The following is a 10,587-nucleotide window of genomic DNA, read 5'->3' on the forward strand; positions in this document are numbered from 1 at the left end:
CCACCAACCTTGTGGTTAGCAGTCCAGTGCTTACCTTATAGTACCACACCAGAACTCCCAAGGGTGGGATGTACTACCCTTAATCCTGCTACCATCTTGATGCAATTTGTGGAAAATTCTCAAGGGTGTGGCGTGTAATACATTTTATCTTACAAGAGATAAAAGGAAAGAAATACTTGAGCAGAGAGAGAGAGAGCCCACTCCCACCAAGATAGAAGAGATAAGAGTAGAGTGTATTCTTTGGACCAGGGATCCCTAGATCCAGAGGAAGATTTATGCCAAGACACATGGAGAACTCCAAGAAATGCTGGCCTACAGATGCTGAAGTGAGATAAGGACCGTTCTCCAGAGCTGGTATTCTGAATTCAGACATCTAGCCTCCTAAACTATGAAAGAATAAATTTCTGGGGGTTAAAGTCATTCACTTGTGGTATTTCTCTTATAGCTGCACTAGATAATTAAGACAGTTGTCCACCTTTTCCACTAGAGCCTCTGTACTAATCATAACCCATTGCCATGTGTTCATTCCAACTCATACCCATGGCAGTACATATAGGGTTTCTGAGACTATAATCTTATAGGAGCATAAAACCTCATGTTTCTCCCATGGGTTTGAACTTCTGACTTTGGGATTAGCAGTCTGGTGCTTATCCTACTGTACCACTAGGGCTTCTGTACTAACTGTTGTTAAGTGCCATTGAGTCGAGTCCAACTCACAGTTACTCTTTACAGGCTTTCTGAGGAGCAATTGACCTTGAGGTTCAAACCGACTTTGCAGTTCAGTGCATTAACCCTCAGTGTTACACCAGAACTCCTTAGTTAGTTAATTAATTAATTTTTATGGGGTACTGACACTTCTGTTATTTTGCACGCGAAACAATTAGGGATGCTGCCTGTTGGCACCTTGGGGATCACACTGGAGTACACGTGGCCTGCCACTTGGTGGGAAGTGTGGTGAGAAAAACAATGATTTGGGCCAGTCACATGATTACACAGCTACGGTTTCCATCAGGGTTCCAGATGGTCAAGCTTGTCTTCGGCCGCAGCTCTAATGACACAGTGAAAACATCAGCAGGTTGGGGAGAAGGAAGCTAACCAACAGAGGCCCTGTTGTACTGGTCTGATGTCCGAGGCTGCCGTCCGCATCAACAGAGGTCTAATTAGCTAACTGGAGGCTTGCCTTAGTTGGTGAAGGGGTTTCTAAACTCTTGGCTGGCAAACTTAGCCTTGCTGCTCAGCTCCTCTTCAGTTCTGAGGATCTGGTTGTACTTGGCCAAGTGCTCAGATCGGCATGGTGCACCCGTCTTGATCTGACCAATGCATAGTCCCACAACCAGGTCGGCAATGAAGGTATCCTCAGTCTACCCAGAACAATGAGACACTATGACGCCCCACCCATTGGACTGGGCTAGCTTGCATGCCTGAAGAGACTCAGTCATAGAGCCCATCTGGTTCACTTTGCTCAGGAGGCAGTTGCATGACTTTCCACTCATGGCCTTGGAAATTCTCTTTGGGTTGGTCACAGCGAGATTGTCCCCTACCACCTGGATCCCTGAAGTAGAAGTGAACTTCATCCAAGTGTCCCAGTCATCCTGGTCAAAGGGGTCCTCAATAGACCACTGGGTAGTCCTTGATGAAGGACTTGTACAGGTCTGCCAGCTGGTCAGGTGAGATGTACCTGCTGGGGTTATCAGGAGACTTGAAGTCCAAGTCATACTTCCCAGACCAGAAGAACACCGAGGCGGCTACGTCCATGCTGATCACCACCTTGTCAGTGTAACCAGCTTTTCTACTTCATTCTTAAGCAGCTCTGGGGCTTCTTTGTTCTCCAGGACATTAGGGTAAACCCGCCTTCATCCCCCATGTTGGTAGCATCCTTTCCATACTTCTCCTGATGACGTTCTTCAGGTTGTGTAAACCTCGGCTCCAATGCGCATGGCTTCCTTGAAGTTTGATGCTCCGATGGGCAGGATCATGAACTCCTGCATGGCCAGTTTATTGAGGACATGAGAGTAACCGCTGATCACGTTGAAAGTGGGAACAGACAGGATGACTTCAGAATTGCCTGCCAAGTCAGCAATGTGCCGGTACAGGGGGACCCCCTTCTCAAAGGCTCCAGTCTTTCAGACAGCAAGGGACACACCCAGAAAAGCATTGGCTCCAAATTTCAACTTGTTCTCAGTTCTGTCCGTCTCTATTATCAATTTGTTGATCTTCTCCTGTTCCACAACGTTCAGCTTCTTGCTAACCAGGGCAGGCGCAATAGTTTTATCAATGTGCTCAACAGCTTTTGAGACACCTTGTCATTGTCCCGGAGCTCCAGGGCCTCATAGATACCAGTTGAGGCACCACTGGGCACAGCAGCTCTGAAGAGACATTTTGCAGTGTAAAGATGAACTTCAGCAGTGGGGTTTCCACGGGAGTCTAAGATATCTCTCTGCCGTGAATCTTGAGAATGGACATGGTGACTTTCTAGTCGCTGGTTTTTGTCTCTCAGGAAGGAAGTGAAGGGTGCTGCAGACACCGAAGAGAGCGTTAGGTGAGCGACGAGCAATTGCTGTGACTCCCCAAGTGCCGTGCCTCTTCTCCTCCTTAGTTATTTTAAATTCCTAATATTTCTAACATCTGTATCATATCTGAGGCTGAGTATATTTATTGCTTTTTTCTTGACAGTTGACAAAAAATTTTTACTTTCAATTTTGAATGGTTCCTAACTTTTTGTTAGAAGTTGGACATCTTATATAGGACAGTAGAAACAGAGGTAAATAATTCTTATACCTTGAAATGGATATCACCTTTCTTTCTGTTTGTATGGGATTGGGAAGGAGAGGAAGTTAGGTCAGTTTAGATTTGCGTTGAGCTCCATTTGCATTTTGTTGTTGCAGTCCTGGTGTGACACTATAGGATAAGCACTCAACCATAAGGTCAGTTTAAACCACATGATTGGTTCTGACTCAACAGCTGCTCCTTGGAAACACTATAAAGGGTCATTATGGGTTGGAACCAACTGGACAGCACTTAACAACAACAATGGTTACCTTCTGTGCAACACCAGCTTCTTTAGCATTACTGTATGCTTTGAGTGGAGTCCTGGTGTGTCAGTGTAGGATAAGCACTGGACTACTGCAAGGTTGGCAGTTTCTTGGAAACCCTATTTAGGACCTGTATGAGTCTGAACCTACTGGATGGCACTTTATAACTGCCACCATCATCTTAGCCACAATGGATTTTCAGTGGTGTCCTAAGAAAATGGATAGTGCTGAACCTACATCTCAAGGGAGGCTTTCTTAGTACTCTCATCAGGAGTTCATGGTGAACATTTATTGAGGTCTGTGCCTAGGAGCCTGTAAACGAATGCAAGTTCTCTAGGAGTTCTGTATTTTTGGCTAGTTCATACTCAGCCTTTAGAATTAAAAAAAAAAAAAAAAGTAAAAATTTTGCTGGTTTATTTTTGTATGCATCCAGCAGCATTTAAGAAGCTCTGGCAGAATAGTGATTACGAGCTGGGCTGCTAACCTCAAGGTCAGCAGTTTGAAACTACCAGCTGTGCTGCAGGAGAAAGATGAGGCGTTCTGTTCCCGTAAAGATTTACAGCCTCAGAAACCCTGTGCAGGGTCGCTATGAGTCGGAACAGACTCCATGGCATGCTACCACCATCACCAGCAGCGTTTACCTCAGGTAAGGAAGTTTTCATCTTCCATTTATCTTTGCTTTCCTTAAATTTTAGTTAGTTCATTGGCCTTATTTGGCTTTAAACTCAGAAGGGAAAATCATCCTGCACATGTGGTTGCTGAGAGAACAAAAAAGTGACCAGGAGTCAGTCAGAGAGACATGTTTATTACAAAATATAAAAGAAGAAACTGTTTACAAACAGGGAAACTTACTAACCAGGATGAGAACCGTGGCTGTTTCCATTGTCTGCTGGCAGGACAGTTAAGATTTTCTGCATGAGGGGCATGGGCTAGGGTCTTTTTATACCATGGTGTATATAAACTTCACCTGTCAGGGTAGTTAAAGGTAATGTGCAGAGCACAGAAAAGGCAGAATGACCACAAGGTGCTGAGCTGCCTGTCCCTTCCTAGAGAAAAAAGAGGTTCAATATGCATAGTGGGAGGTATGGGCTATCTGCTCCTTCCTAGCATATGCTTAACTAAAGCATGACAATAAAGAGTTTCAGTATGTATGGCAGGAGCAGGAAGAAAGGATAGGAGCTATGGTTTGAGCTGCCACTAGGGTGGCCATTTTAGAGCATTTGTATTCTATCCCTACATTGCACCCCCAAAGCCCCTGAATGGCCATTGTAATCTTACTGCCATTCTTCCACATGATCCCTCAGACCTAGGCATTGGAGAATTGTAACCACAGGCCACAGCAATAAATTATAACAAAACACATTGCGTAGAACACTATCCCAAGGCACAAGATCCCAACAATTGATAGGAGAATGAGAAACCATGCTAAGGGTAAGGAGTCAAATCAGCTTGAAAAGGGGTCAGTAGAAAACTGCTGGATTATAGAAACGTGACTCTAACTCTATTGCAGGGCCATGGAAATGTTATGGTGATATTTAGGTAAATACACGCAACATTCGGTATGGATGGGAGAGCAAGTTCCTCTGGAGTGGTTGTGAGAATGTCTAGGGCCACATGGTTTTGCAGCACGACCTTGCACATTTGTTCTGTTTCAACTAATAAGAAAGCGAGAGTGTGATGGGCTCATTTAAAGGAATGTTAATATGTTTCACTAGGCCCTCTACTTGCCACTCAGTATTGATGAACGCAGACTCAGGGTGCCAGAAATACAAGGGGGTAAAACCACTAGGAGGTGCATTTGGTCTGATGGTAGCTGCTGTAAACTGTATCCTAGTTACTGGGTTTAATAGGCAAGTGTTTATAAATGGTGATACGGGTTTATGGCTGTCCCCATGTTCATTGGCCTGTCCAGTTTTAGGATAGGTAAGACCATTCAAGAGACCCACATGTTCAGAGACAGCCTTAAGGGGAAGGGAAGGCTCCTAGTGTTGTCTTGTCTACCTTACCACAAAGAGGAGTTAATTAGAATGATTTGATAGCATGCTTGCTGTGGAAGCCAGCCCATATTATGGCTGTGATTGATTGTCAAGGGCTCTCTGTATATGCCATGAGGTCTCATGATTTAATTGGATGTATACTGCTGACAGCCACCCCAGACCATCCTACACAGCATAACCCTTAGGATAAGTAGCATTAATTTGCTCTCAGATCTTACAGAATATGCAGGAGTCACTATAGTTCCATGACTGGAGTGGTCTAAAACAATTAGCTGGAAACATTTGGAAATCGCTCACAGACTGTCCAGACTGTCTCCTGCACTTTGTCAAGCAATAAAATTCTCCATGGTATGCCCAGATCAGAGGAAGTAGGGAGTTCTTCACACAACCAAACCCAAGAGTGTGACGGATTTTTGACATCTGCAATCATAGTGGCCCAGCTGGCAAAAACACTACTGCATACTTTAAGGATGGAAGGACAGAGAGGTGATTGGTACTAGCAGAGGCAAGTCATGCCCATTGCGTAGAACACATGCTGAGTGGGGGGGCAGACACTTAAGGCAGTCTCCGTTTGGGGCCGCTCCACTATTTTACAATACCATATTGTTTGCCTTTGAGGGTCCTCTTGAGGTGGCTTGTGCAGTTCAATGTAAGGACTACAATGCTCCATAGGCTTAAAACAGGAGTCCCTCAGGGGATGGGCACCTTTCCAGGATGAAAAATCTATAGGCTCTTAGGAGGAGTTGGGTGGAACCATGGGGATACTTGCAAACCTATTTCCAGTTCTATTACCCATGGGGCTAAGAATCCAAACCAGTAGGAGCCTGTTTGCCATACCAAGGGAGGGGAGACAATGGACATCCCCAGGGCTAGATCCTGAGGCAAAACCATGAGAAGATTATGAAAGTCTGCAGTCACTGGTAAGGGACAGTTCCTTGTGGTGGATATTTAGTCTCATGGCCTTTTGGGGTCCCTGTGTAAGCAGCTGATAGGCACTGGGAAAAGTCTGCCTTTGATATTCACTAATGCATTGCAGAGCTTCTGATAGTCTCCGCATCCATTGTTGTAATGAGTATGCGTCTTGCTGCAGGGTTTGCTTCAGGATTCCATTTATTCATTCTACTAGCCCAGCAGCAGTGGAATCGTATGGGAAGTGAAAATACCATGCAATGACTAGACCATTGGCCCATTCCTGGACCTTGTGTCAAGTGAAGTGGGTCCCCTGGTCACTATCAATGCGAGTGGAGGTAACCTAGGCTGCACAGAGCTTGGTAAGGCTTCAGATAGGGGAGCTCTGGGTAGTCTGTTTATATGGGTATGCTTGCAAGAGTTCACTGATGGTGTATGCACATGTCAGGGCAAACCGACAGTTGTCTAACCTAGGGAGGGGCCCTATATAATTTACTTGCCACCATGTCTGCCTAGGGTATTCTGCTCATTTGGTAGGGAATGGGCTTATGCCATTTTGATGAGCAGCTAGGGCACTGATGGCAAGCTACCACAATTTGCTTCATGGAAAAGGTAAGGCCCATTTCTTTGGCGATGGCCCATAATGAATGCTGCCTTTTTTAAAAAAACAAAAAAAACTTTTAACTAACAGAAATTTATTCTCTCACAGTTTAGGAACCCAGAGGTCTGAATTAGGGCACCATCTCTCAGGGAGAGCTTTTTCTCTCTGTCGGCTCTGGGGAAGATCCTCTTCTCCTTTCAACATCTGTGTATCCAGTGTTCCTTAGAGATCTCCATGTGTCTTGGCATCAATTCTCAACTCAGGAAGCCAGGCTCTAAGTATGTGCTCCTCTTTTCTTGGTGGTAGTCAAGCGATCACTTCTCTGCTTTTTTCTTTCTCTCTCTTTTTTTTAGCTGAAAACTTTCAAAGTTTAGTGAAAGATATGGAAACACAGATTCAAAAAAAGAATAAACTCCAAATGAATCTAAATATATCAGCTAAAACCTAAAGATAAAGAAAAAAATCTTAAAAGCAGCCTGAGGGAAAAAAAAAAAAATTACGCAACATTTTCCTCAGAAACTATGAAGGCCAGAGGCACATACATCATTTTTCAAAAGCTTTTATTATGAATTGTGATAATTTACGTTGTAGAAAATCAGTTTTGCATTCAAAACAGAGTATTTTGTTTTATTGCAATGATTACAATCTCTTCCATGCACCATCGGGTAACAGTATTTACCTCTATTCCCTCTTTTTATTTTTTGATGTACACAAAAACATGCAGGAATATGTAAACGTTTAAACAGCCAAAGGGTACATTTTGCAAGCCAGCTTCCGGCCCTCCTGCACACAGCCTTTCTTTTTCCATGAGTCTAGAGTCCTCAGCTGTTCTATGTCTCCATGCCATCCCTTTTGTCTCTGATGTCACTGCTTCTCTGGTTAGGATCCCATGTTCTGCTCTTGCTCTTCTCTCTTGATGGTCCTAGATTTCTCTGTTCCTGGAATGCAAGATTAACTACTCCCCCCTTTTTGTTACACAACTTCTACCTTTACAGTTGTGACAATCACAATTAGTCATGATAACAATTACTCAGTATTGAGTAAAAAAAAATCCTATCCCCATCTCCTTTCACTATACCCATCTAGACAAGATGAAAACCATTCAGTGGGGATTCTATCTTACCCCCCTTGCTCTGAAACTAAACTCCCTCTTGTAAATTTGAAAGGCAGCCTCTTTGTGCCTTTATAGCTGCCCTTGCCCCTCCTCCCCCAATTTTAGGTAGACAATTTCTAAATTGACCGTCCCTATCAACTCAAGTGTGGCAAGAGTAGTGAGGCTGGCCCAGGATTGGGCAGTGTTTCATTATGCTGTGCATAAGGTTGCTATGAGTTGGTATCGACTCTATGGCACCTAACAACAACAACATCAACCCTATGTAAGGAGCTCTGGTAGCGTAGTGGTTACAAATCGGGCTGCTAACCTCAAGATTGGCAGTTCGATACTACCAGCCATTCCGTGAGAGAAAGATAAGCCTTTCTGCTCCTATAAAGATTTACAGCCTCAGAAACCCTGGTCACTATTAGTTGGAATCAACTCCACAGTACTTAACAACAACAGCATCAACCCTATGTAATGAGGGGCTAGGCTTGATCCTTGATGTGAAGAGTCCTCTCTTGGTTGATATTTGGAGTGACTACATCCATAAGTGGAGTCCTGATGTGCAAATACGCTGGACTGCAAAGTTGGTTTGAACCACAAGGTAGGTGGTTCAAACTCACCAGCCGCTCCTTGGAAGCTCTATACAGGGTCGCTGTGGGTCAGAACTAACTTTTCACCATTAAAACAACACCAGCAACAACAAATACATAAGCAATGGTCAAGTTCATCTAATTGTAGCAATTTATACTTGCTTCCTATATCAAACTTATCTTCCTCTAGTCAGAATCTGATCATCAAGTCATTCAAGCTGTGTCAAATGGGTACTATCTGCAAATTTGGGTGTTATTGTGTACCTCCCCCCCACTTCATATAAATTGGACACTTCACTTTCAGCTCTAGCTCCCTGTGGCTAGGTCAGTGTCCATGGGCTCAAGTGTTCCCAAGTCTCCTCAAACTTCAGACACCCCATCCTTCCTCTTTTCTCTCTCATCTCAAGGTCAACAGGAATCTATGGAATATGGACAAACTTAGCCTATTTCTTCATTATTGCTTTTCCGCAACTTCCACACACAAGTAGACCAATGTGGTCACCAGTGAGCTTACAAGTCTGCTCGTGTGTTCCCTTTGAATCTCAGTCTTGGAAGGGGGTTTGTCATGAAGGGACTTGATGGCTTGCCTTGATGGTTCGCAGGCAAACACCTTACTTTTTCTTGTAATAGTAAAGAGTTTCCTGTTTTATTTTTTTTCCTTGCTGGCCTTTCTTTCAAGAAGTATCTTCTGTTCCTCTAGCCACTCTGGGTTGGTCTGCATGTCTTTTCAAGAGGGAATAGCCCACCTCAGAAAGTTCTGGATAGGGCTTAGGATTCCACCTAAGGCCCTATACCTTACAAAGGCTCCACAAGAAGTCTATTTCACTGAGCAAGTTCTAGAACCCCTTTTAGGTAATCCAATCAGTTTTTGCCCGAAGAAAGGCTTACACGCTTTCTATAATCCTATTTCCCGATAATCCTTTCTATCCCACTCAAATGTCTATTTTACAATATTAGACAAGGGAATCCAATATTCATAAGACAGTCAAGCACCTTAACATTATCTCTCCTCTTTTACCCATTCAGATTATGCCTCAGTCCCTGTATCACAGAGCCCTGTTGTTCCAAGGTTGAGTATACATCAATATTTATGTATATACCATTTAGCGCATGCAAACCTACCTAAGTGTTCTCCTATCTTTCTTGTTCTTTCACCCTCCTTTTGTATTACCCTCGCCTTCCTTGTATGTTGCCCTCCCCATCACTCGAGCTATGATGTGATTGATCCTAACCTGTGCCTTTCTGTTCCCTCTCTCTCACCCCTGGTAACCAACAAATAATTCTTTTCTTTTACTATGAACATCTTTTCTTAAGCTTTTACAAGAATGGTCTTATGCAATATTTGTCCTTTTGTGCTTCAGCCTGGTGTGGCACTGTGGATTAATACGCCAGACAGCAAAGTCATTTGAATCAGAAAGTCAGCGGTTCAAGCTTACCAGTCGCTCCTTGGAAACCCTATGGGTTGGAACCAACTGAACGTCACTTAACAACAGCAACAATACCTCTTCAGCCTCTGTTTTGATCCTTATATCATGGAACTTTGTTATTCCAAGGCTGTGCAAACATCACAGTCTACCTCTATTCTATTTAGCCTCTCAGAGTTGTTCCCTATCTTCCCCACTTCTCTCCTTCCTCCCACTTCTTGTGCATTGCCCTCCCCCTTGTATTTATTGCCCTCCCTGTCTTCTGAGTTAACATATGTCTATCCCCTGACCTGGTGTGGTGCTGTGGGCTAATGCGTCAGACTGCAAAGTCATTTGAACTGCAAGATTGGTGGTTTGAACTCACCAGCTTCTCCTTAGAAACCCTATACAGGATTGCTATGGGTCAGAATCAACTCGACAGCACTTAACAACAACAACCTGTGAGTTACTGTCCTAACTCTCCCTGGTAACCTTCAGAGAAGTATTCTTTTACTATGGACATCTTTTATTAATTTTTACAACAATGGACTTATGCAATACCTGTCCTTTTGTGCCTAACTAATTTCATTCAACATTATGTCCTCAAGGCTCATTCATGTTATGTGGTGTTTTGTAGCTTCATCAATATTGTTCAAGGTAACATAGTACTACATTGTGTGTATTCTACCAGAGTTTGTTTATCCATTCTTTCATTGGTGGGCATTTGGTTAACCCCAGGTTTTGCTATTATAAATAGTACTTCAGTGAACATTGGTGTGCATACATCTACTCATGTTCTGACTTGTATTTCTTGTGGATATATACAAACTAGAGGAATTGCTGGATCATAAGGTATTTCTATTTCCAGTTTTCTGAGGATGCACCTTACCATTCTCTAGAGTAGTTGAACCAATTTGCAGTCCCACCAGTAATGTAGGAGTGTCCCAGTCTATCTA

The 10,587-nt window shown here is 43.5% G+C and overlaps 1 pseudogene; it reads right to left on the bottom strand.

The window, feature by feature from the left end:
* Positions 1-1,181: 1,181 nt before the first annotated feature.
* On the bottom strand, positions 1,182-2,463 carry LOC102831741 (annotated as a pseudogene).
* Between the last annotated feature and the right edge of the window lie 8,124 nt (positions 2,464-10,587).

Source organism: Chrysochloris asiatica, unplaced genomic scaffold (genome assembly GCF_000296735.1).
Source record: "Chrysochloris asiatica unplaced genomic scaffold, ChrAsi1.0 scaffold00061, whole genome shotgun sequence".
Lineage (NCBI taxonomy): Eukaryota > Metazoa > Chordata > Mammalia > Afrosoricida > Chrysochloridae > Chrysochloris > Chrysochloris asiatica.